The sequence below is a fragment of the Rousettus aegyptiacus genome, unplaced genomic scaffold (assembly GCF_014176215.1).
Source record: "Rousettus aegyptiacus isolate mRouAeg1 unplaced genomic scaffold, mRouAeg1.p scaffold_m13_p_11, whole genome shotgun sequence".
NCBI lineage: Eukaryota > Metazoa > Chordata > Mammalia > Chiroptera > Pteropodidae > Rousettus > Rousettus aegyptiacus.
Window position 1 is genome coordinate 37,607,338 of NW_023416286.1, and position 24,946 is coordinate 37,632,283.

The window sequence follows — 24,946 nt, forward strand, 5'->3', positions numbered from 1 at the left end:
TCTGCTCCCCTCCACTACCTTCCACGGGTGGATTCCAAGAGCTTTCTCTAACGAGCTTGCTGCATACTAATCTCTGTTTCAGAGCCTGCCTCCAGGAAACCCAACTGTAAAAATTCCCCTTCCCTAGTCTTAGCAGGGCACACACTCACAAACAAAACAAAACAAAACAAAACAAAACAAAACAAAACAAAACAAAACATTATTTTATAAATCATTAGCATGAACGGCACATTACGCAGCACTGTGCTTTTAGCATGCCAAAGTCAAGCCCTCATCTTTGGCTAGGCCACAAAAATAGGTAGATAGGACCCCAAACAGCTGAGTAGAGGAATAGAGATTTAAACTTTTTCACAGAAAAGAAATTTCCAGAACGGACCCCACACTGATATGGCAACACCGGATGCAGATGCTTGCAGGGCTGATGGCACAGACTGTAGACAGAGTGTCTTAGTTTGAATTCTTGCTCTGCCGTTTACTGTGTCTCTGTGCCACAGGCCCCTCATTTGTAAAATGAGAAAAATGGTACTTATACTGTAGGGTTGTGAGAGGCCGAATATACAGATGAACAGCGGCCAGACCAGAGATAAAAATAGAACTCGGCCCGCAATCCACAGTGACCGGCCTAGGAAACCAACTCGTTGTCTGCTGGAAGCGGCCCAGGAAGCCCGTGCACCACCGACAAACCAGATATGCAGGAAATAAAACCTCTATTTCTAGCAAACAACCCCAGAAGCCAAACAATAACTCCCATAACAATTGGCCCCAAACAGCCAGAAGTTGATTAATAACTAACAGTTTTTCTAAATTTTTTTTTTTCTGTTTCCAACTTAAGACCAACCAGAGAAAGCCAAACGCTTTCTTAGGTAATCATTTAGGACGCCCTGCTTCTAGCGCTCCTACAGCTTCCTCACACCAGACGCCTCTGGGCAGGGCACGCTTGAAGACTGCCCTCCCCCTGTAAAATTTCCCCACTCATCTGCCTGCCTTTGAGTCTGTGCCAGACGCAAGTGTTGGTGGCTGTTTTCCTTGCCATAGCAAGCTCTGAACAGACAGCCTCTGTTTGTTCTCATTTGGGCATTCTTTGTTTATTTCCACAGTTGTTATAAGGAATAAATGCATTAATATTTTTACAAATATAAATTTCTTAGAAACAGTGCTTGGCACATAATCGATGTGATACAAATGCTTATTTTAAGTAAAATAAGGAAAAAACAGTTCATGGCTTAGAGGTAACATTCAGCCTTAATAATTTTTCTCACATACATTTTATTTGGTCTTGTATCCTTAATTTTCAGAAGTTCTTAAGTAGAGAAATCTACCTACATAGTCTGGAGAAGGTTCTGTAGCAGACACTAAGCCAAACAAGTGTCTTTTCCTTCCCTCCAGATGGCTTCTTTATAGGTTCTGGCGTTACTTTCTCGCGGTTTCGTGGATCACTTTGATTCCAGGTAGCTCTCTGGGCCCATGACTCTTGGTTCCGGAAAGGTTTTTTCCCTTGTTCCATTATTTGGTGGATCCCTAATGAAGACTACCCTTATCCATTATGTTGCCATGTTTATGTATAAATTATACTATCCAATCTAACCTCGTCTGAAGGGAAAATTTCATCAGGAAATTCTACACATAGTAGTCCCCCCTTATCTGCAAGGTATACATTCTAAGCCCCCAGTGGATGCCTGACACTCTGGATAGTACCTAACCCTATATATACTGTGATTTTTCCTCTATATACATATCTATGATAAAGTTTAATTTATAAATTAGGCACAGTAAAAGATTAACAAGAATAACTAATAATAAAGTAGATAAATTATTACATTATACTGAAATAAAAGTTACGTGAATGTGGTCTCTTTCTCAAAATATCTTATTGTACTGTATTCACTTTTTCACTTAAAGGAAGCATTTTATGGCTTCTCTTTGGGATATCCTAGTTGCCAGTATCACTACTCTTGTGCTTTGGAGCCATTATTAAGTAAAATAAGAGCTACTTGAACACAAACACCCTGGTACCATACCGTGACGGTTGATCTGATCACTAAGAAACACTGGACAAATGGGGTGCTTCACGTCCCAAGTGGGCAGAAGCAGGATGGCATGAGATTTCATCATGCTACCCAGTGCAAGTTAAAACATGTGACTTGTGTAGTTCTGGAATTTTCCACTTAATTTTTTGGACTGCAGTTGATCACTGGTAACTGAAACCTTTGGAATGGAACCATGGATAAGAGGGGATTACTGGACACCAGTTTACATCTCTAATCTATCAGTATAGGAATCACCCTCACAATGCCTAGAGATGCAGAGAAATGTGTAATGCTTACTTCTAATTTAAGATTATACAGGCAGAAACTTCAGCTCCCAGCTCGTCAAGTTACTCTTGCTTCGTTACAGTGCTTGAAACCAGGAGAGAAGCCCTGTCCTTGGTCTCAAAGACTCCTTGGGAGTTCAAAATTGTACTTCAGCAACTGGCATGTCTTCGTTTTAGATTGTTCCTGGTCCTCTGGTGTCTGGAGCACATTTAGGTTCACTCCTTTGTTTTGGCACAAAGCAACAAGCTTATATGGAGCCAGTTCTGACCTGAAGATTGATGGTGACTGAGGAGGTTTACCGGGACTATGTATGAATTTCAGATTAGTTTCAATTAGTGGTTTTTAATGTTGCCCCTATAAACTCCAGGCTATGTTCATATTTGGCACTTTTATTTTTGGTAAAAAGACAAGTAGATTTAGCTGCATGCAGGTTGGAGAACCTAATCTTTTACACAGCAACCCAACAGCAAGCCAGCCAGCAGAGAGGTTAAACTCTGAAATGCAGGCATGAAGACTTGGCCTTCGGTCTGTTTTGTCAACCATGTGGTTCCTTGGGAAAAGGAGATCAGCCTTTCATTGGAGGAAGACTAATTGATAATGAAGAAAATAACTTTAATTTAAATATATAAATGCGTAATAGTTTAAGCAAAGGAGTGTGGGGAACAAGTTTCTAATGGAAGAGATTGGCAGCAAGTAATTAAAAGTAGTTTAAAAAGGTGACAGTTTGGCTCAAAGCTATGGAATTTGGGGTGGGGAGGCTAGGCTCCAAGATGTAGCCAATTTTCTCTAAAAACCACCATTCTTTTAAGAGTGAGCCTTTCCTTGGAGAGGCTTTTTGGAATAACCATCCATGTAGAATCAGCTTGTAGAATGGATTCCTTAAAAGAAAGCTTTGTAGCAAATTATGGGACTGATGTGCTGCCTACTGTGCTGAGGAGGCAAGTGCTTTGTAGCAAATTAGAAGGGATGTTGCAAGAGAAAAGAAACTGCTAGTGACAGCTGACAGCAAAGTTGGAGACAAGACTATTTAATACAACAGGTGACTCTGAGTCATCAAGAATGCCTAAGAATGTATTATATAGAGCATGCAGGAAAAAATATGAACTCTACACTAAAGTTGTTTATTTACTAAAGGCGTTTATTTACTTAGGAAAATATTTCAGAATCAGTGTTTTCTAGGGAAACAGAATTAATAGAAACATTATATATATATATTAATTATAGGGATTATAGCTCATGCAATTACGGAGACTGAAAGTCCCACAGTCTGTTGTCTGCAAGTGCTGGAGAACCAGGAAGTTGGTGGAATAATTCACTCTGAGTTTTAAGGCCTAAGAACCAGGAGCTCTGATGTCGGAGAGCAGAAGACGGATGTCCAAGCTTAAGAAGTAAAGAAGGAAATCTCCCTCTCTTCACCTTTTTGTTCTATTTGGGACCCCAGTGGATTGAATGATGCCTCCCCACATTGGTGAGGCTAGATCTCTTTACTCAGTCTACTGATTCAAACATTTTTTCCAGAAACACCCTTACAGGCATATCCAGATGTTTCATTAGCTATACATTTTTTTTCTACGTTAGATATGTCTTTTTCTTAGAATTTTGACAGCAATTATCTGTTATCTTCCAGTTTCCAATGTTGTTGAGAAGTCTGAGACTGTCCTCATTACTGAACCTTTGTATTTAATTATTTTATCTTTCTGGAAGCTTTTAAAATCTTCTCTTTATCTCCAGCCTTCTGAAATTTCATAATGATGCATTTCAGTATGTTTTTTTCATTCACTGTGTTGGGCACTTGGTGAATTTTTTCAATTGAGAATTTATGTTCTTCGGTTCTGGAACATTAAAAAATTCTTAGATAATTTCTTCTCCATTTCTTCTTCTATTTTTTAAATAAAGAGATCCTATATATTTTTTTGGTTCTAGAACTCCTGATCTGACTCTTTAATTTTCTTACTAAATTTTATTTCCCTATCATTTCTTCTTCTTTTTATTCTCAATCTGTCTATTGAATTTTGACATCTGTATATAAAGCCCCGAAGCAAGACAGTGTAGGTGTGTTGTTCTTCCTGCTATGTGAAGGCAACTATATCTGGTTATATTTACTAATAAGAACAAAAAAACATTACTAAGTGCCCACTGACTGCCAGGAGGTATGTTAATTTGCCCCAGCGAAGACACCACATCTGAATTGCTGTAGTAATTGGCATCACTAGCTGCTACTTTTTGTGATAATCTACAGCCATCTTTGTGCGCTATCTGGCTTTTGCACTGGGCAAACGTGACTGTTTAATCGTGTGTTAAGAATATCGTCCCTGATATCTAACCTAGTCAAATTCATAGAAACAGAAGGTAGAATGGTGACTGCCAGGGTTGGGGGAGGGAGAAATGGGGAGTTTTTTAATGGGCTATCGAGTTTCAATTTTGTAAGGTGGAAAAGTTCTGGAGATCAATTACATAACAATGTGAATGTGCTTTATACTACTGAACTGTACACTTAAAAATGGGTAAGATGCCAAGTTGTGTTATGTTTTTTACCACAATTTTTAAAAAGTTAAAAAGAATTTACATCTCTGCATTTCTCGAATGTTCATTGGTGGCACTAATTGCTGCAATTACCCCAGGGATGTAGTACTGTGTTTGGTTTACGATCTTGGAAAAGGTTGAGGCAGTTCCAGAGGCTTTCCTTCTGCCCTTCCTATCCAAACAGCCATCACCTCATAGGCCAGGGAGCCAAAGTGGAGATTCTACCAGCTATAAAATATACCTATTTCTACTTATATCTTGGGATTAAGAGGTTGATAGGATGGATCTCTGGTCCCAATGAACCCATTGGGTGGTCCATTTGGGTCAATATTCCATTTACTCCCTGATATCCTTAAGCCTTCACTCTGACAGGAGGACCACGGAGGTCTTTTGCATCTCTGGAGAATAGGGTCACTTCGGAGCGAGCACCTAGTACTCCAGAATGTCGGCTCTCTCACCTTCCCCAGTGTCCAGTTATTCTCTGAAATGACTGTAGGTGCCGTTGGGAAAGCTTTGAGGGATGATCTATGGTAAACATCTGTGGCTACACTGCGGGATCCTTCCTCAAAGTTCTTGCTCTGCCAAGAAGTTCTGGATCTGTGAACTTATTTAGATGTGGGAACTAGATAATGGGGTGTGAGTTCCTCACTACAGCAACTCGAGTCAGATCTCTGCCCAGCAGACCTAGAAGTTTTCCATCTATAAATGCCAGGCAGCATCTTTTAGGCTGTCCATCCACTTCACGTTTTGAGAGTCCATATTCAATTCCAATCTTTTACATTCCCGTGAGTATAAACCCTCTGATGACAACTGAGTCCTTGTGGCTTATTGTGGTAATTGTGTTCATTTTTTTCTGTTCTAGGCTACAACTTGTCCTTTACTATTTGGGGATCCCACTAGTTTCTGCTGAAACCAGAAAGTATTGTGGCATCTCCCCCTGTTGTCATTGGCTTACAGAAGGCAGCTACCATAGAGCTTTTCGAAAGATACTGGTTATCTCTCTTCTCCACCAAAAAAAAATCTTTCCCTCTCATCAATAACTATCTTGATTTTTAAATGTCTTGGTGAATGACATGTTTTTAGGTCCTTCTAGGGGGTAAGGTTAGGTTAGAGGTGGCTGAGTAGGTTGGTCATAATAGAGCTAGTCTAATATTTCCAGATTCCTTATATGGTAAACGAGAGAACTGTCATTTTCACCTCATTGATTGCTTGTCACTGTTCAGTCTAGGTTTCAATTAACCAATCCAGTAGACTGTTAACTCCACTTCTGGGTGCTGAAGCCAATTTGTTAAATTTTAATTCCTGGGTAAGTGCACCCATATCAATAATTGCAGGCCAAACAAGTTTTCTGGTGTCACGCTCTTCAAATCACTTGTATGCATGCTTTTCAGAATCCTGCAGCAGACACTGTGCTTCTTCCTGGGCTCTGTTAGCATCGAACTCCTATTATGAACTTAAGAAAAGTTTGCGGAGCTGGGTCCTTGGGAGAATAAACATCCATTTTTTAAAGCAACTACCCCAGGTACACTCATTGAAATTATTTTCTTTCCCAGAAAGCTGCCTTTATGATGGAGAGTGGGGAGGGTTTGGCTCCACTTTAAAGGAAGGTTTGGAAAGATTTGTGTCAGATTCATTTCTGACTGTCAAATGCCCCCTCCCATGTCTCGGGTTCCCACTCCTTCACCACCAGTTAATACTCTTGTACAGGCAAAGAGATATGGTGAGGCTGAGCACTTAATAGGTTTTGCAACTTTACAACTCCTAAAATCAGGCCTGCTCTTGGTCCTCAGCCATATCTTCTTCGTGACTGCATAAGATAAGGGACTCTTTAAATCCTGCCATTTACTCTTTCTGGTTTTCCACTTATGTTTTGAGTTGGATGGTCACAAACTCCAATTTCTTTTTTTTCTCTGCGTATGCTCTCTAGGGCCATCAGAAGAAGCCAGCTGGTCCCACAACCTTGAGGATCAACACCACAACACAACAACTATTGTCATAGCAGTGATGTGTCCCAGACATTTTTCTCTCAGCAACTCGAGTTCTACCTGCAGTTCATCCCACGGTGATGATCTGAGTCATTGTGATACCAACACACGCCACGGGGTACTAGACTCCCACTTTCTCTTAACAAGGATGTTACCGTGCACTTCTCAATCCCACAATTTCATTTTAAAGTCTTTTTCCTAGGACCACTCCAGCATCAATAACTCTATCAGTCAGTGTCCTGTCAGAAAACAAATGATACGCTCAAACTAGTTGTTTTGAGGTGGGTTTAATAACGGACTATTTATAAAAGTTAGGTAAGATTTAAGGAAACCAGCAGAGCATAATGTAGTACTGCGGGTTCACAACTGTGGGGAGCTGACATGACCCTGGCCTGAAGAGGCAAGGTGAGGAAGCACCTTGAGAGGGAAGCTCTGTGAAGAAGGCTGTCAGATAGAAGCTGTGGCCCTTGCGAGGAGACTGCCAACTCAAAGCAACCCAGAAGGGAAGGAATCCAGGAGGAGAGAATAAATCCCCTGACCTCACGGCTCTCCTCTGGTCTCTTTACAGTGGTTAAACCCTACTAGAAGCCAGAAAGCAAAGGATCCCATTGTTGCAGTCCCTTCAAGCCAACCTCCCAGGACATTGGAATGGTGAAAGGTTGAGATGAACTATCAGAAGGAAAATAGAAGATATCCGGCATGTGGGCTGTTAAATTAATTAAACACGGAGGAGAGTAGACTGAGCAAACCCTAGCTGTCTACTGAGCAAACCAAAACCTAAGGGTACGAATGTCTCAAGGTTAAGAAATTAAAATCTAAAAACAACCAATCACAGCCAACTAGGCTTTTCCAAATGCTTAAGCTACAGTCAATCAAATAATTTCCTTGCTTTGCTTCCGCTTTTTCTCCATAAAAGTAGTTCCCCAGCTCCCGTCGGGTAGAGATCTCCGGACCACTTTCAGGTTGGCGCTACCCCATTCTAATCAATTGTTGCTCAAATAAACTCTTGAAATTTTAATACTGTTAAGGGTGGAAAATTTTCAAATGCCCAACTTCTGCTCCCATTGTTTAATGTTAAACAGGGTGTAGTTCTAGGAGGTATTCTGTGCAAAGATATGCTAATGTTAAGGGTGCAGTTATCCTGTGTAAAGATGTGTTAATGGCCAGCCTCTGCTTCTGTAAACCTGCTTGCTTGCTAGAGGGGGTTTTGGGGCTTTTTAAGCTATTCCTTCTAGAGGCTTGGGGCTGATTCTCTATTGAGGAGACTCAGTCGCTGGCTGGCTAATAAAGGCTCATAATTAATCTCAATTGGTTCCGTGGGCCTCAAATTTGATCACACCACAACAAATATATCTCAGTTTATCTTTTAACAGGGATAGCTGTAAAATAGTCTAATACACTGGCTTGCATGGCAGAAATTAGTGTCAAGTTTCTCCCAGATTTATGGTATCTATCTATCTATCTGTCTATCTATCTATCTATCTATCTATCTACCTACCTACCTACCTATCTATTCTATACTATCTGGTTTAGAAAATGTATATAAACTTTATGAGGAATTTTCTATTTAGGTTGATATATGTACCTTGAAGAAAGTTTTATAAGAAAGCAGTCGTCCCATTTCTCAATAGTTCCAGATAAAGCCTCATTTGTCTCATGTTCTATGTAGAAATAATTAACTTCCAATATAAAAATAATTTTTATTCTTCTGAATAGTAAAAAAAAAAAAAAAAGTCACAACTAAAAGGAGATCAGCTTCGTAACCTGGGGATCTTCTCAGTAATGAGGCGATGCGGGTAGCGAGGAGACACATTTTAACCCATTTCCCATTTGTCGCAAGAATACTCCTTGTGGCAAGAATACTCCTTGTGGCAGCAGCGTTTACCCTGGGATAACTCGTGGATTACAGTCCTAATCCTACTCCCAAAGTTTACCCTGAAATACCTCGCTTTTATTATTTTTCACATCACTCTAGTATACTGATAGCTTTGGAAACAAATGACATCATTCTATTTATAGCATTGTTTTCAGTAGTGGTATTTACATTTACAAAATATAATAATTCTCGATTGCTGAAAATGTCAAATCCCAGAAAACAGCATTCCTACACATGATGGTTGACATGGTTCTAGAACAGTTGTTAGCAGAAGAGTCATCTGATGACTCCTATTTGTGTGGACATTTCTGTTACATTAGGCGTGGAGACAAGTTCTGCTTGGAAATAACCCCAAGAACAGTTTTCGTATTTTATTTTCATATCGAAAACCAGTCACATTTGCTTCAGCCTCAAAGAGAGTGTTTATGTAAAATTAAATTAACACTAAATGGGAAATGGGTTAAAGATATTAAAATGGTATGATTGTTAGGCTTTGAAGGTTGAATTTTATGCAAGACAGGGCAAATTCATCTGAGTCGGGGGAAACCAAGCCCTGCACTGTGAGAGAAGAGGGTTCTTGGCGGAGAATGTAAAAAAGAATTCAAATACACGTCACAGTCAGAATTAAAAGGAAAATTTATTAAAGAAGGGGAAAAGTAAAGACTAGAGAAAGACAAAAAGCTAAGACAAGTGAAAAAAGCTCCAAGTTTCAGGGGATACCGTTTATATGTCATTCTTTGGTTTCTGTGAGTTACAGTTTAAGGACTTTGTTTACCCATTTTCCTTCGATATGGACATACCGTGAGGAAGGCTAAGTGTGTGGCAGTGAAAAGGTAAGAATCTACAGCATGAACGGGCTGCTGGCAGTTTCCATGCTTTAATCCATAGTTTCCCCATGGTTTTAGCCATGGTGAATTAATGATTTTATTTTCTCAAGCCCCTTAAAGATTGTTTTTCTGGTTTTCCCCTCAGGGTGTGGGGAAATGGGTTGTTAGCAATCCCAGAAGAAATCTTCCTTTGTTCTGCAGGTTTCCTCGTTGTCTGGCTGCAGGGCTGATAGGCATGTCGAAGTCTCTGAATATATTTCTATTTAACATTTTAGTTTTCTTGCCTCCTCTCTACATTCGATTGAGGGAAGGAACCTGGAATGGTGCCCAGTTTTTTGCTTAGGTAGTGTTGTGGTGCGATCCAATTTAAGACCCACGGAGCCAATTGAGATTAATTATGAGCCTTTATTAGCTGGCCAGCGACTGACTCCCCACTAGAGAATCAGCCCCGGGCCTCTAGAAGGAATAGCTTAAAAAGCCCCAAAACCCTCTCTAGCAAGCAAGCAGGTTTACAGAAGCAGAGGCTGGCCATTAACACATCTTTACACAGGATAACTGCACCCTTAACATTAGCATATCTTTGCACAGAATATCTTCTAGAACTACACCCTGTTTAACATTAAACAATGGAAGCAGAAGTTGGCCATTTGAAAAATTTCCAGCCTTAACAGTAGTTGGTTGGATGGAGGTGTTTTAACCAAGACAAGGAACGCTGGAGGTGTTGAAGGACTGGGTTTAGAAGATACCAGTTGTGTCTGCCGAGTTTAGAGGCACTTCTGAAATGTGCCGGTGGCGATGTAGAGAAGTCAGCCTCAGGAATGCAGGAGGGAGTTCTCATCTGGAGATGCAGAATTGGGTTTTGGACTTGGAGATATTTTTGTGATGTGGGTAGAGGTGGTGATTACATTAAAGGTCACAGCAATAAGACAAACCAGGAAATATCACGTGTCTTGGGGAAGGGGAGCTAATGTTCCACTTCTGCTCAGGAGCCAAAAAGGGTTGCAAAACTGTACTTTGGGAGGGCGGCCAGGGCACACTTGATTGGCTTGCAGTTTTGCCTCGGGCTGGTGCAGAGTAGCAGTTTCTGAAGAAATGCAGTTTCAAGGGGTGCTGAGCTGCCTCCTAGCTGGATTCAGAGTGTGACTCACTCTCTGTGACAGCCCGGTTTAGAGACAATGAAGTACTGGCCACCTGCCTCCCTTCAGGGCTGTAATTAGCTGAGACTTTTCTGCCTTTTGTCATGTTAAATGGTGCCTGCCAGTGCCTAGTTTCCAGGAGGTTTGTGCTTAATCGGTGAGAGAAATGAGTGACTCACTTCCTATTCCCAGTCTGCTCTTAAAGAACTCAAGTTTTCTTAAGTAGACCCCAGGGCAAGCCCTTAAGGCTCAATATGAAATTCATCTTTATTTCTGAATTACTCACTCCTATCAAAATAGTTTTCATTTCCTGGGGAGAAGCAGCCTGTTTATTGCTTGTTCCTTGGGGTTTCTGTGTGGATTTCTCCTGTTTCCTAGGGTTCTCATGCAGCATAGTCTAAAGTTCTCTCAGACCTTGGTAAATAGCCAACCTCTACTTCTTTCAAACCCACTGATTGTTTGATAGCCTGTTCATATCAATCCAACTTTCGAATATTCCCACGGTAATGGCAAGGAAGGGAATGAGAAGAGAATCTGTTTCAGGACAAACCCCCATTTCAGCGTCCGGTCAGCGTCCCCATTAGGTTGCCAAGGGCTTTGGGAATTATCTTTCCTTGGACGTACACTTTGGTCTCTGAGTCGATTTACTAGAAAAGCCTTCACCAGATGTGCTGTTGCTCGGGCCATCTGCTGTAAGTCTGAACGTGCTCCATGCCTTACAGAACCAGAGTTTCTGACTGTAACAACACAGGGTTGAGGTCACCTTCAGCTACCCATTTGTTGTTTCAGAGCATCAGAGCTGTGAAACAATAGTTATTTTCTTTAGGATGGTGATCTAAAATAACTTTACATAACAATTACAGTTAAAAAGACTTAAATTGGATAGACTTCCTAAGGAGCTTCTTTTTAATAGGCCACCGAAAGAGGTGAGGAGTAGGGAATCCATAACCTTCCTTTTTTAAAGCCTCCTGTAGCCTTTCAATTTCCTTGTGGTGGAGCTCCTGTTGTATTTTTCTTTAGTTGTAACAAGTAGAGCTTCCTATAGTTTCTTACACCCGAAATCCATCAACGAATTCTCCAAGATGACGTCCAGCTCTGGAGCATAACTGATAGAGGTGGATTTTCCTTTGTTATCAGATTTTAGGTAATACACAGCTTGGCTTGAATAAAATATCTTAACAAACACAGAAATTTTCCAAAGGTGTAAATTAGGGGCATGACATTTTATATTACAAGTTATAGGTCTTTGAGGTTTTTTTTTTTTTTTTAAAGTTTCACTTTTTGAGATCCCCTAAAATGGTTTAATTATTTGAAATTTGATTCATACACATTCAGATATAGCTAACAGATAGACAGTTACTTCAGTTTTGATTCTCATCTCATTAAAGATAAAGTGTATACTTCTAAGGCAAAAAAAAGTGTCTTAACTATATATTCATTGTAAGGGCATAAATATTCAAATATTAACTTTATTATATTATGTCTAATGGTCTGATATCTAAAAGTTTTATGTTAGCTAGCTAATAAGTTGTAAAGGAAATTACTTAGGTTTCTCTGACAATAATCAAACTATGGTGTTTTTTTTCATAAGCAGGCTCAAAGATCCTACTTCCTTTGGATAGCTAACTCGCTAGAAAGACAGTGAGGGAAAGTTCTGGGGGTATTTTCACTGATTTGCGACAGATGAGGAGGTTGCCTGAGAGCGGCCGGCAGATTCCCATGGATATCTGTGTTTCCCGTGGATATCTGTGTATCTATTCATAGAACACGTGGAAAGGCATATGAAGGCAGAACAAAAATCGTGGTTGTCTTCCCTATCTCATAGGACTTCTTAGCAACTAAATGGGGAATAAGGAAGGGATTGAGATTGTGGTTGGATCTGCTACTTTGTAAGAGTTGGTAGAGTATTATTCCTGTGTCTATTTTGGCTATTTCGACGTGGTTGTGTGACTTTTGATGTACAGTGGGTTTGTTGCTCCGAGGGGCTGTCGGAGTATGTTCTACATTTTCCCTTCTTCCTATCTCACAGGGAAAACCATCACTTGAAGACTTTTATGTGACAGGTGTCCCTCAGAAGTAGCTTCTGCTTATACATGGAGGGAGATTTTTTGTTTGTCTTGAAGTTCTCATTAGATTTCTAGAAAAACTGAAAGGAATCTAAAGCTAGTGGAAATCTCTTTTCTTGAGAAGTTTTTGGTTATGATACGAAGTAATCCAGGACATTGAGTTGGATAGATGTTGGTTACATGGAAAAATATAGTCTGCTTTATTGATGAAGAAGAGAGAGCTATGACTATAGTATTCGTTGAGGTTAAGAAAATTACTCGGTTTACTCAGCACTGTAAGAAGAAATAGAATAAAAACATTTGAAAACAGATCATGCTTTTATCAGAAACTAAAAGGTTGATTGGCATAGTATAACTATATAAATGAAATTATTTTTAAATATTTAAATATAAATATTTTGCAGCCGTGTGTGTATGTGAATTTGTGTGCTTGTGTGCATGCACGTTTGTGTGTGTGGTGCATGGTGAGTAGGGTAGGTAGAGTTTGAATATATCAGTTAAAAAAAGCCATTGGATTTTCTCTCTGGGAAACTTTGCAAATGTGAATGAAGAATTGATTTGTTTTTCACTTCTCAGTGGTGGTACACAACTTTTTAAAAAAATAGGATCCAGTTTCTATTTGCTATTCTTATAGAGAATTAAGGTTTAGTTCCTGATCTTAACTGTTGGCTAGATGTGCCATTAATCCTGCTGTTTGATAGTCAGGCCCATTGGCAGTCTCCAGCAGCTTTTCTTCTTAATAGCCCCTTTGATGTCCTAAACTAACAGTGTGCTATTGCTGTGTGCGTTTAAGACTCACAGTTTGCAAAGCATTAACACCTGTCATATGTTCGAGGAGAGCGTATTCTCACCAAGGAAGGGTGTTTTAGTGTCCAAGGAGTACAGTCTGAGGATCCCCATAGAATTGGTGCATCCATTTATGGCACACATAGAGAGAATCCAGCTGCATGAAGGCACCCGTTGTGGGCAGAAATATTGAGGACAGTAACTGGACGAAATACCATAGTCAGACCCAACAATGTGCAGGAATCTAAGACAGAAACCACAGCTTCAAGAGAATTATTGACCTGCCTAAAGAAAACTGGTGGCTTCCTGGGTCATGGTGAAGGCTAAACAATCAGTTCAGCTCCTTGCTGTCTGCAGGACAAAGTTGTCTCTTGGTGGACTCGTGATGGGGACGAAGACGAGCCAGGTCCTGGTGTCACTTTCTTCTGAGAGCCTTGTGCCTCTTTGGAGAACTCTCCTGACACACTGAGGGCCTCAGGCTGCCTGCTGGCTGCTCAGGTTTCTATCGTTGTGTACCAATATCAGGACAAGATTCGTGCTCCAATATTTCCAACTTCAAACCCCAAATTTATCGGTCTAATGACATATACATTGTGAAGTTCTGCTAACTGTTTTATGATGGGACAATAAGCAAGTCAATTTTTCTAATATGTTAATTACCAAATTATTTACATTCTTTCTACAAGTATAATACCTTAACATAGTCAAAATGCACACTTCATCTTAAGAAGACTTAAAAGTAATTCTTATGGCAAAAAGAAGCTGGAAAAGATGATGAAGATGGGTCAAGCCCAGTTCTCTTATTTTATAACTAAGGCAAGAGAGGCCCCATGAAGTGAAACCACCCTACAGAGTCATACAATTACTTATTGCCTGGGTAGAAACTGGACACAGGCCTCTTGGCTCTGCCTCATGTGTAGTGAGAATCGGAGCCACAATAGAGACATGAATGTGATTTTTGTGTTTTTTGTTAGGAGGCATACAGGTACTCTCCAAATTACCAAGCCCTTTAGGACACTGTGCTTGAAGCTGGTAATGAAAGAGGGGAAAGATATTGATCCTGCCTTGGAAGAGTGAATACAAATATGCTTAAGAGATAAATCACAGTCCTAGGGGATGTAATAATACTGTTGTGTGGGGGAGCAAAGAACCACCTCCTGAAAAACGGAGTCTCACATAACCCCTATAGTTTCCTCAATTTCTGTTACCTCTGGATTTTACAACTATTGAGTGTAAAATGTAAATTTGGGGATCATCAGAGTGTGCTTGTTACCTCATCTTTTTGTTGTTGTTGTTGAGATGGAGAATAAATTCATTCGAATTACTGTAAATCCTGAACTTAGGAGAAAATCGAAGGGCTTATACCTGACATATAGGTACCACTGAGAATCAGGCTTATCCCAAAACTCAAGAAGAAAGAGAATTGGTAAAATCAGGTTTTAGGCTTGACTTCATAATAGTAATGCAGGCATACCTCAGACACATTGTGGGTTTGGTTTCAAACCATTGCAATAAAATGAGTATCACAACAAAGGGAAATGAGATCTTTTTGCTGGTGGGAGGGTCTTGCCTTCAATTTGTAAAAAACATAACATCTGTGAAGCACAATTAAGTAAAGAGAAATAAAATGAGGTACTTAGGAAGTAAAAAGAAAACAAAGAAAAGGCAGTTAATTGAGCTGGAGGAAAAAGAGAATTTCCTTAGGAGATACATTCTAGAGGTCAGGTCAGACAGATGTGAGATCTGTGTTGCTTTCCGGAAAGGGCTTAGAAAGGGGATCTTAAGATTGTTACTAGACTGTTGAGTTGAGGAGCATCCAATTTGTAATATCACTCTTTCCTGTCTGAATTCTGACCAGTTAAGTACGAAGGTGCCAGGAACATAAGGCTCAAAAAGAAACCGGACATTAAAAGGCTTTAAAATATGTGGAATGGAACCTGGAGGAGAAAAGAAATCGCAGGTAAAACCTGGAGACCTGGAGGCACCACCTTGCAAATTTCTCTATTATGCTGTGTTGGAGGAGGTCACGGGAGGCTGTGACTTTCTTTTGAGCCTCAAGCTAGACCCAAGCAATTGGAGGCTCCTGGCCCCTTCCTTGATGCTTGGAATGTATGTTCTGCCCTCCGTTCCCACAGCCAGAGCTATTTTCAAGGATGCCGTTTTGAGAGAGCAAGGTGTTATTGAGACCATCTGGATGGTATACTTGACTGAACCCCATTAAGGCCTCTGCATAAACTTTAGGATTCGGGTGGATGGGTGTGGAGATTTACTTATGTTGCAGTGTCCAGGACAAGCCTTGTAAGTTAGTTTTGCCTTGCTTATTCCACCTGCCACCCATCAATCTGTATGGCTGTCTCTTTCCTCTCCTTGCCCTCCCTGTAGAAGGACCAGTTTTAGGTTTTACCTGAGAAGCTCCTGAGATTGTGAACTGACATGCTAGAAGACAGAAGTGTCTCGGATGCCGTTCTGGGAGAGGGTGCAGTAGTCATAGGTGAGTTATTTTTCCTAGGAAGGCAGATATGTAATGTCACAATTATTTTTTTGATGGTATATTTTTCCTAATATGATTCTGGATTGTTTTAAATACTGGGTTTTGAGAAGATTCTTTTGCTTGGAGTAACTATGGAAAGAGCTGACCATTTGTGTTTTCTACATTTTGTGCCTGGATGTTAATGCTTGGTTTTCTTTTTCTTTTTTTACTCTGACTCGGGACAAGTGGTTAAGAGATTTGAATTTGGTTAATTCAACTTGGGTGGTGATGAAGGTGCTCATTCCGTGAAAATTAGGCTGTGGCTACTGAAGAACGGGCCTGACTCTACCCAGGCATCGAGGCAGGAGATTCTCTAAGACTAAGCAAAGAAAGAATTTGGGAGGGAAACAATTTTTTTTTCTTTTTTAGCCATTGTATACTAGAGCATTTTAGTTCTGGAGTTCAGTTTCTCTCTAGACACTTACTATTTGAGGGGATTCATACTGTCTAAATTTGGTGCATATTCATTTTGCTGCTGAAGGGTTGGGGATTTAAAAATGTCCTCTGTGTTCCTTGCACACTTTTGGGGGAACTATATATTATGGTGCAGCTGGACATGATTTGAAATGGGAAAGAGGCAGGGAGTGAATTTTTACCTGGACAACAGCATGCATTTTGGCCTTGAAGCTAATTTACTAAATGTTACATTTTGGCCATTTTAGAGCCTTTAGGTACAGAAATCTCACCCACACGAACCCAAGGAAGATACATAATGAGCAGTAACAGATGTAGATGAAAAGATTTCATGAAAGTGGGAACAAAACTACCCTGATTTGCTACAGGATTTTTTTTTTTTCTTGAGAGAGCCACATTCCTAGCTCATTATGAACTTGGTTGTTCCAGCACTGAGGTAAAAGAATAAAGGCTCTGTGTGTGTGTGTATGTGTGTGTGTGTGTGTGTGTGTGTGCGCGCGCGCGCGCACATGTGCATGTGTGTACACGTGCGCGTCGGATAGGGATGTTATAAGTGGTGGTAGTGAAGGGAAGTCATCTCCATTATTATTGCCGCTTGCTGAGAAGGGAATTTCTCCCCCATGATTTCTGCTAATACTTTGGTTAGCTCTTGCTTTTCTACCAGAGCTCACTGCTCATGCATGATGTAGTTTCTTGTCCCTTTTCCTATAAGACCTTCCTATCAGGCTGCATATAGTAGGTTCCCCTGCTCTGGTTTCCCTTGTTTTTTTAATTTATCGGTGTTAGGTTAGTGGGTATTTGAGTCAAATCAGACTTCTGCTGGAGCCCTCAGGTGTCGTCTATATAGGGGTGATTAATAAAACTGATAATTTGTATCTATGTCAGAAGACTAAAAAAACCCTGCATGTCTAGGTTAAGACTCTTACTTTGCCTTATACATTTGGCAATCTTTTTTTTTATTTTTTTCTCCACTTGGAGAGAGAAGGGCTTGCTAAACTGTCACTTTTATTCTTAGAGCAAGGCTGGAACAGTTTCATCCCCCAAAGTTATACAAGTTGCAAGATGAGAAAGGAACAAATGAAACATTCTCTAATTTTCTTATGTCCTTTGCTTTGAATAGTTATGTCCACACGTTATTCTGTGGTGTTATTATTAGAAAATAGAGGAAGCTCAGCTTTAAGTGGCCCAAATTAGAAAAGTTATAATTCATCTCATCATTCTCATCAAACTGGATGTAAAAGGGCGTCAGGTCGCTTCACTCTTGGGTAAGTGGGAGCAGTTCTCATCTTTGGGGCCTGATGTTGGACACAACTTTCTGTCCTTCCTAAGACGGGTAGAAGGAGGTCTCCACCATCCAGACATTTAAATGAAAAGAAAGAACACTTGCCAGCAGAAGTCTGAGAAATCAGCTCTTGATTCTTAATAATAAATTCGTACAGATAGTAATCATTTGAGTAGTAAATTTTGACTGATGTCTGTCTCTTAGAATTCTGAGTTTTTCCCCTGACAACCTTATATTCATATTTATTTAAAATATACCAAAGGAGAGGGCATATTCCTTGATGTGTGGCTAAGAAAGCCCCCAAATACTTTTATTATTTTATTTTTCTTCATCAAAAGTTTAAAGTTGTCTGTAATCAAGTTAACCTTTTTCTTATGTCTTCTGGATTTTTTATTACACTTACAAAGGGCTTTTCCACTTTGATATATCTATGTGTATTTGTATGTATGTATTGTACATATACACATATATACCATTCATATTCACATTTGTCATCTACATTCATTTCGTTCTTTGGTCTATCTTCTATTTATTGTAAAGAACATTCTATTTTTCTCTTTAAATTATGCCACCTGCTTGGGCTAATTAATATAGCTCACCAAAAAAATTATGCAAGGAGTAAACATTTGTAGAGTTTATTGGGCAGCATTATGGAGAATGGGTTGGAGGGATATAGATGGGGCATTAATGAGGACAGAAAAATCAATCAGAGTTGTAGAAATAGTAGCAAAAGAGAGTCAAGGAGAGGTTGGAAATACAGTCAGGTGGTACCCTGGGCCTGACTCAGTGACCGTTGAGTTGTGTGTAGGACAGGGGAGGGCGCCTGAGCCTGGACCATGGGGCTGACCAGATGGTGATGCCATCCACAGAGAAAGCAAACACCAATGAATGGAGGAGCACGTTTTGTGAAAAGAAAATGAGTTTGAGAGGTTTTAGTTTTGTCTGCTTAAAAAGGATGGGAAATGGGTCGAGGGAGAAAAGACTGGGGGTGCCCGGCAGCAGTGATGGTGGTTGGAGGTTGGCAAAGATGGAGTTTGCTGAGACTCTTGGTAGGTGTGACATCAGGAGAGAGGGTGACGGCAGGGAAGGAAGCTAAGCGCTGACCATCTCTACGCCTGTAATTCCACCTACGAACCCCGCCATCCATTTGTTTTCTATTCTCTTCTCAACAGTGCAAGGCAAACAACTTTAGGGTTAAAGTAACTGTTTTCCAGAAGTGGAGGTGGAAGTTGTAATTAGCAGTGACTCTGTGAAACTGTTGGGTCAAAAGCGGTCTTATCTCTAACTCTAATTGCCCTTGATTGTATTTGCTGTGCTTGTCTCTGCCATTTCTGTGGTAGCCACTGGATGGCGATCTCAGTTCACAGAAACACATATCTCTGCATCAGAAGTCGCTTTTTCTAACAAATATTGTTAACAAAAGGAAGACACTGTTATAGAAGCCGACATTGGCTGCTCTATAGAATTGAGAGGATGGAAAGTTAAAAAAATAACCTTTCCACTGAATAATCAATTTGGGCATTTACTGCTTGATGTATGTCTTACAAAGCTTATTGCTTTTTTATTCTCTTTTCCTCCAGGACACTTGATTTGAGAAAGCAATCAATAAAGATTAATTTAGACAACCAGGTGCCACAATCATACAATGATCAAATTGTTCCTTAATTAGGCAACCTGCTTTTCATTCTAGGATCTTACATATCTAATGTACCCCTTAGTTCTTGCTTTGGACTAAATTGAGTTCCCCTGTGTGACATGGATATAAATGTGACTGTATTTGGAGATAAAGCTTTTAGGAAGTAAAAAAAGGTTACATGAGGTCATAAGGGTGGGGTAGTAATCCTATATGATTGGTAACCTTAAAAGAAGGATTTAACATTTCAGAATTATTTTAATGATAAAAATGGGGAGCTGAAGTCCTAAAATATAATCGAATATTTTTCTCATTATTGTCAACTCTCTTAAAACAAAAAACCCTAAAACTTCTGTCATACATTATCTGCGTTTAGACATATAATTGTTATTTAGGAAGTTATCAGATATCCAATTGCACAGAGCTAGAGAAAAGTGAGTTTTAATACTTTATGGTAAAGCTTACAGAGTTTTCTCTGCCAATTTTCCCCTGTGTTAGCTAAAATTCCTTGACTGGGGACAAAGCCATTGATTCTGCAATTAGGAATGAGACTTAAAAGTGTATATTGCTAGAAAGTTAAAGTATTGTCTTAAAGCCCCCTCGAGGTGTAAAAAATGGATTCTTTTACATGTAGATACTTGTAAAGGAAAGTGAGTAGAGTTGGTGGAATAAAGAAAAAGGGAAGGTGAATAAGGTATAGAGAACAAAGATAAACCATCCCCTTTGGAATTAACAAGGTCCAGATCTGTTAAGTAGCCTCCAGGTTTTGTAGTTTTTTGCTCACTTACAAAAGGGATACACTTAAATATGGAAACAAACCACACTTTAACCTTAGATCAGAATTTGAGGTTCAGTTCGACACTTATGCCTTTGGGCAAGGTTGCTGATCCTCTCTCCTGGTCTCTAGAACAAAGCTAGCACCTCATGGAGCTGTCCAGAGGCATGAATAAGATGGTGCCTAGAAAGTCTCTAGGCTTGTGGGGCAAGGACTTGGTACTTGAGGTTGAGTGGGGGTTAAGCATCATAGTTAAGAGTACATACAGCTGTTGGGGTCACAATTTGGCTCAAATCCAGCTTGGCCACTTCTAGGCTAGGATGTTTGAACAATTTGCTTTATAAGTTTCCTCATCTGCAAGCTGAAGGTCAAATTTACCTCCTAATGCTGTGAGGCTAAGATAACATGCATAGAGCTCTGTGTATAGGGAGGGCTACTTATAGGAGGTTGATAACCAGCAGCTGATACTATCACCCATAATGTCGGACACTGTACTTGGCACAGTGGGAAGAAACAGTGGATGGAAGTAGCAGTAGATCTCTTCTGCTCAGGCCTCTGCGCTTGCTTTTACTCTGTCCTCCTGTAACCTAGACCTGATCATGCATTCATGTGTTTATGCAATAGTATCTAATGTGACAGTTACCAATTTTTTGAAACCCACAACTCCTTTTAATAAATGTAAAAAAAAAAAAAAAAGAACCCCTTCATATTCCTTTCCAGATTTTAATTTCCTGTCCCTCTGTTCACCTTCTGTTCTCATCTGAGCATCTCCGATCTGGAGGCTTACCATTGCCCAAGGCAGCATTTCCTACCTGGTATAAGGCCCCTTGGGGCCTCCTGTGGCGTGTAAGAGGTGGCAAGGAAATGATACCTTCATCTAGTTATCATCGGTCCCCCTTCTTATTTCATGATGAAGTCTTGTATTAATCCCACAAATACCCCCTCAAAAATCCTTTCTTCTAGGAGCCCTTTCCTAACCATGGCCTTTGTGTTAGGCAGAATTCCAGGATGACCCCCAGTGACCTGTGCTCTTGTATAATCCATTTCCTGTGACTGTGGACAAATCTGTGAATATGATGAGACATCACTCCTGTGATCACATTACATTGTATGTCAAAGGTAAAGAGATTTCAGATGTAATTAAATTCCCTAATTAGTTGACTTTGATTATCCTGGGTGGGTCTGGCAGACGTTCTGCTTGCTTTGAAGAAACAAACAATCATGTTGTGATCTGTCTATGCAGTGAACAGCCAGGATGTGAAAGAAAATTTGGAAAGAAAAATGTGCAGTGTTTGAAGGAGGGAGAAGTCAATTGCTTCAGAGAAGTAAATTAAGCCAAGGGCTGAGAAACAACCATTTTATTACCTAGCAATTAGGTGGTCAGGGTACATTTGGTGGAACAACTTGGACAAAATCAGATTGCAATGATGTGAGTAATAACTGTAAGGTGTGCCTTTCAAGTACTTGTACCAGGAAATGAGAATAAGAGGGCAGTAACTAGAGGGGTAACTAGGACCACAACATGCTTTTTCATAATGGAAAATACTTGAGAAACATAGATACTAGTGGGAAGGACACAGCAGAATGAGAAAAATGAGAGGAAGGTGCTTTGTGGTGTGAGGCTCTTAAGGAGATAATCCTGAACAAAGATGGAGAATTTTTCCCAGGCAGAAATAGGCTACCTCTTTCACTCTTTGGGGAGGAAAGTGGGTTAGGTTTAGATGCAGATGAGCTTGGAGGGGAGAGTAATAGATCAGGCAGGGCAGGACGCAGGAGCATTGTTACCGATGACCTCTCTTTCTTCTGTGAGGTTGGAAGCAAAGTCATCCACTTATAATGAGATGGTGAATATTTGGGCAGGGTTTTTGGAGAGTGGGGAATTAAAAAAGACTTTAAAATTAAATTATAGCAGACAATGCACAAATCATAACTATACTGACCAATAAATTATTACATTTGGACCCACCCATGTAAAACTGCCCATTTGAGACAGACCATTACAGCCCTTCCCATGCCCAAACCGAGCAGCTAATGCTTCCTAAAGTAACCGCCATCCTGACTTCCAACACCATAGATTAATATTGCCATTTTTGGTATTTTATTTGACTTGAATTCCTTAATACATATTCTTTGATGCTTGATTTCTTTTACTAAATATCATATTTGCAAGATGCATTCATATTGTTGGGTATCGCGGCAATTCATTAATTTGCACTTCTATATAGTATTTCACCTATGATATATCACAATTTATTTGTCTTTTCTTATGTTGATAGACATTTGGATTGTTTCCATTTTGGCTACCAAAAATAGGGCTGTTATATAAGGATACACTACATGTTTTTTGGTGTCCATATAATGCATTTCTGTTGGATAGAAATATAGCAGTGAAATAGCTATGCATTAGGTTATACATAGGTTCTGTTTTCAGAAATATTTTCTGAGCAGGAAAGATTTGGCAGCAATCCTGCAATCATTTTTCTACCTTTATTGGGGATGCCTGAGAAAGAAAAATGACCCAGGTAAACTCTCTTATAAACATGCTAATGAAAGACCTTCTGGCAAATACACTGATGATATTTACTAGCGTGAGAGTTCTTATCTGTGGAATGCTTTTTAGCAGGATGAACTTGAAGAGTTTATGTTCCTCTTTGTAAATTAACCTGAAATGTATGTCCTTACCGGTGAAGGTTTCCAAGGAAGTGTCACCACAGTTATTTAATTTTGCAACCGAAAGAGCTCTTATTTGCATGTGTGATGCCCATATTCCTTGCAGCCTCCTAACATGACAGGAAGAAAATAGAGTGGCATTGGTGCTTACCAATCTCTGCTTGCTTTGCCTGTGTCTCACAATTACCTGTATCCTTGTAATTATTTGTTGATACAGGGGAAGCTCTCTGAATCTTTATTTGATTGGACAATCTGATTCTTTGTTATTTCACTACCTAACAGTCTTCCATAATGTTTATTCCAATTTATCCTTCCGGTGGGAGAGTAGGAGAGACCGTTGCTTCTGTTCTTGCTAATTCTTGGCAATATTGATCTTTGTATTTTAGATATTCTGAGTCTGTGTTAGTCCTTTGACTTTGTTTTTTCTTCTTCAAAATTGCTATGACTATTCTTGACCCTCTTATTTCCATGTTCATCATAGAATTGGCTTGTTGACTTCCATAACAAATCTACCTCAGTTTTGATTGAGGTAGCATTAAATCTTTACAACAATGTGGCAAAAAGCCATATTTTGATACTTAGTGTTGTGGGTTAAATTGTGTCCCCCACACAAGTTATGCTGAAGCACTAAACCTGATGCCTGTGGATATTACCTTATTTGGAATATGATCTTTGCAGATGTAATGAATTTAAAATGAGGTCAGACTGGACTAGAATGGGTCTCAAGTCCAATGTCTGCTATCCTTACTAGGATAAGATAATTGATTTTCAGCCTTCTTTCTTTTCAGATATATTCACTAAAGACTGTAGATTTCCTCTAAGTGTAGATTTAACTATACCGCATAATCTTCAGTATGTTTACACGTGCATTTTCATCTAACAAAGTATTTTCTAATTTTGTCATTTCTTCTTTGACCCATGAGTAATTTAGAAATGTATTGTTTAATTGGGAAAATGTGGGTAATTTCTAGTTGTATTTCTGTTATTGAGTCCTAGTTTAATTTCATTATGCTCAGAGAACATATTTGAAATGATTTTGATTCTTCGAAATTTATTGATACTTGCTCTATGGCTCAACATATGGTTAATTTTCATAAGTATTCAATATATACTTGAAAAGAATGTGTCTTCTGTAGTGGCTATGGTCAGTGTTCTGTATAAATAGATCAATTTAATAAATTGTGTTTTTTAATTTTTTTCTATCTTTAACAGATTTTTTTTGGTCTGCTTGTTCTATCAGCTATTCAGAAAGGTATGTTAAAATCCCAGTGTGACTGTGAATTTGTCGCTTTCTTCTGTCAATGTTTCCTTTATTTATTTTTAGGTTATATTATTACATGTGCACATGTTTAAAATTTTTATAACTTCCTACTAAAATGGTACTTTTATAATTACAAAATATCCCTCCTCATTTGTAATAAGGTTTCTTGCCCACAAGACTGCTTCATATGATAGTAGTGTAGGTACACACACTCTCTTTTGGTTAGTGTTTGCATAATACATCTTTTTCCAGTTTTTACTTAGGCCTTTGGTATCCTTAGATTTAATGCATGTTTCTTATGAGGAATATAGAAATAAGTTATTTTCTTCAAATCTACCAATTTTGTCTCTTAATTGAACTATTTAGTAAGACAGATTTATTGTAATTACTTAAATATTTGTTTTTAAACCTGCCATTATTGTTTGTTTTATATTTTTCCAATCCACTCTGAGTCCCCCCATCCTCCTTTCTCTTTTGTAGTTCTGCTGGTGATAAATGTTTTCAGTTTTTGTTTGTTTAAAAATGAGTTTATTGAATTTTTACTTTCAAAAGGTATTTTTACAGTATATAGCATTTTAGATTAAAGTGCTTTGAGGATATTATCCCATCATCTTCTGGCTTCCATTATTTCTTTTGAAAAGTTATTTCAAGTCTGATTGTTTCTCCTTTGAAAATAATCTTATTTTTTCACTTTGATTGCTTAAAAAATTTCCTCTTTACCTTTGTGTTTCAGCAGTTTTATTTCTATGAATAAACTAAGTACATCTTATTGTGATATATTTGGACACGAGTTTCTTTGTGTATACTCCACGTGGGGTTCGTAGTGTCTTTTGATCAATGTCTTTCATTATTTTTGGAAAATTCATGGCT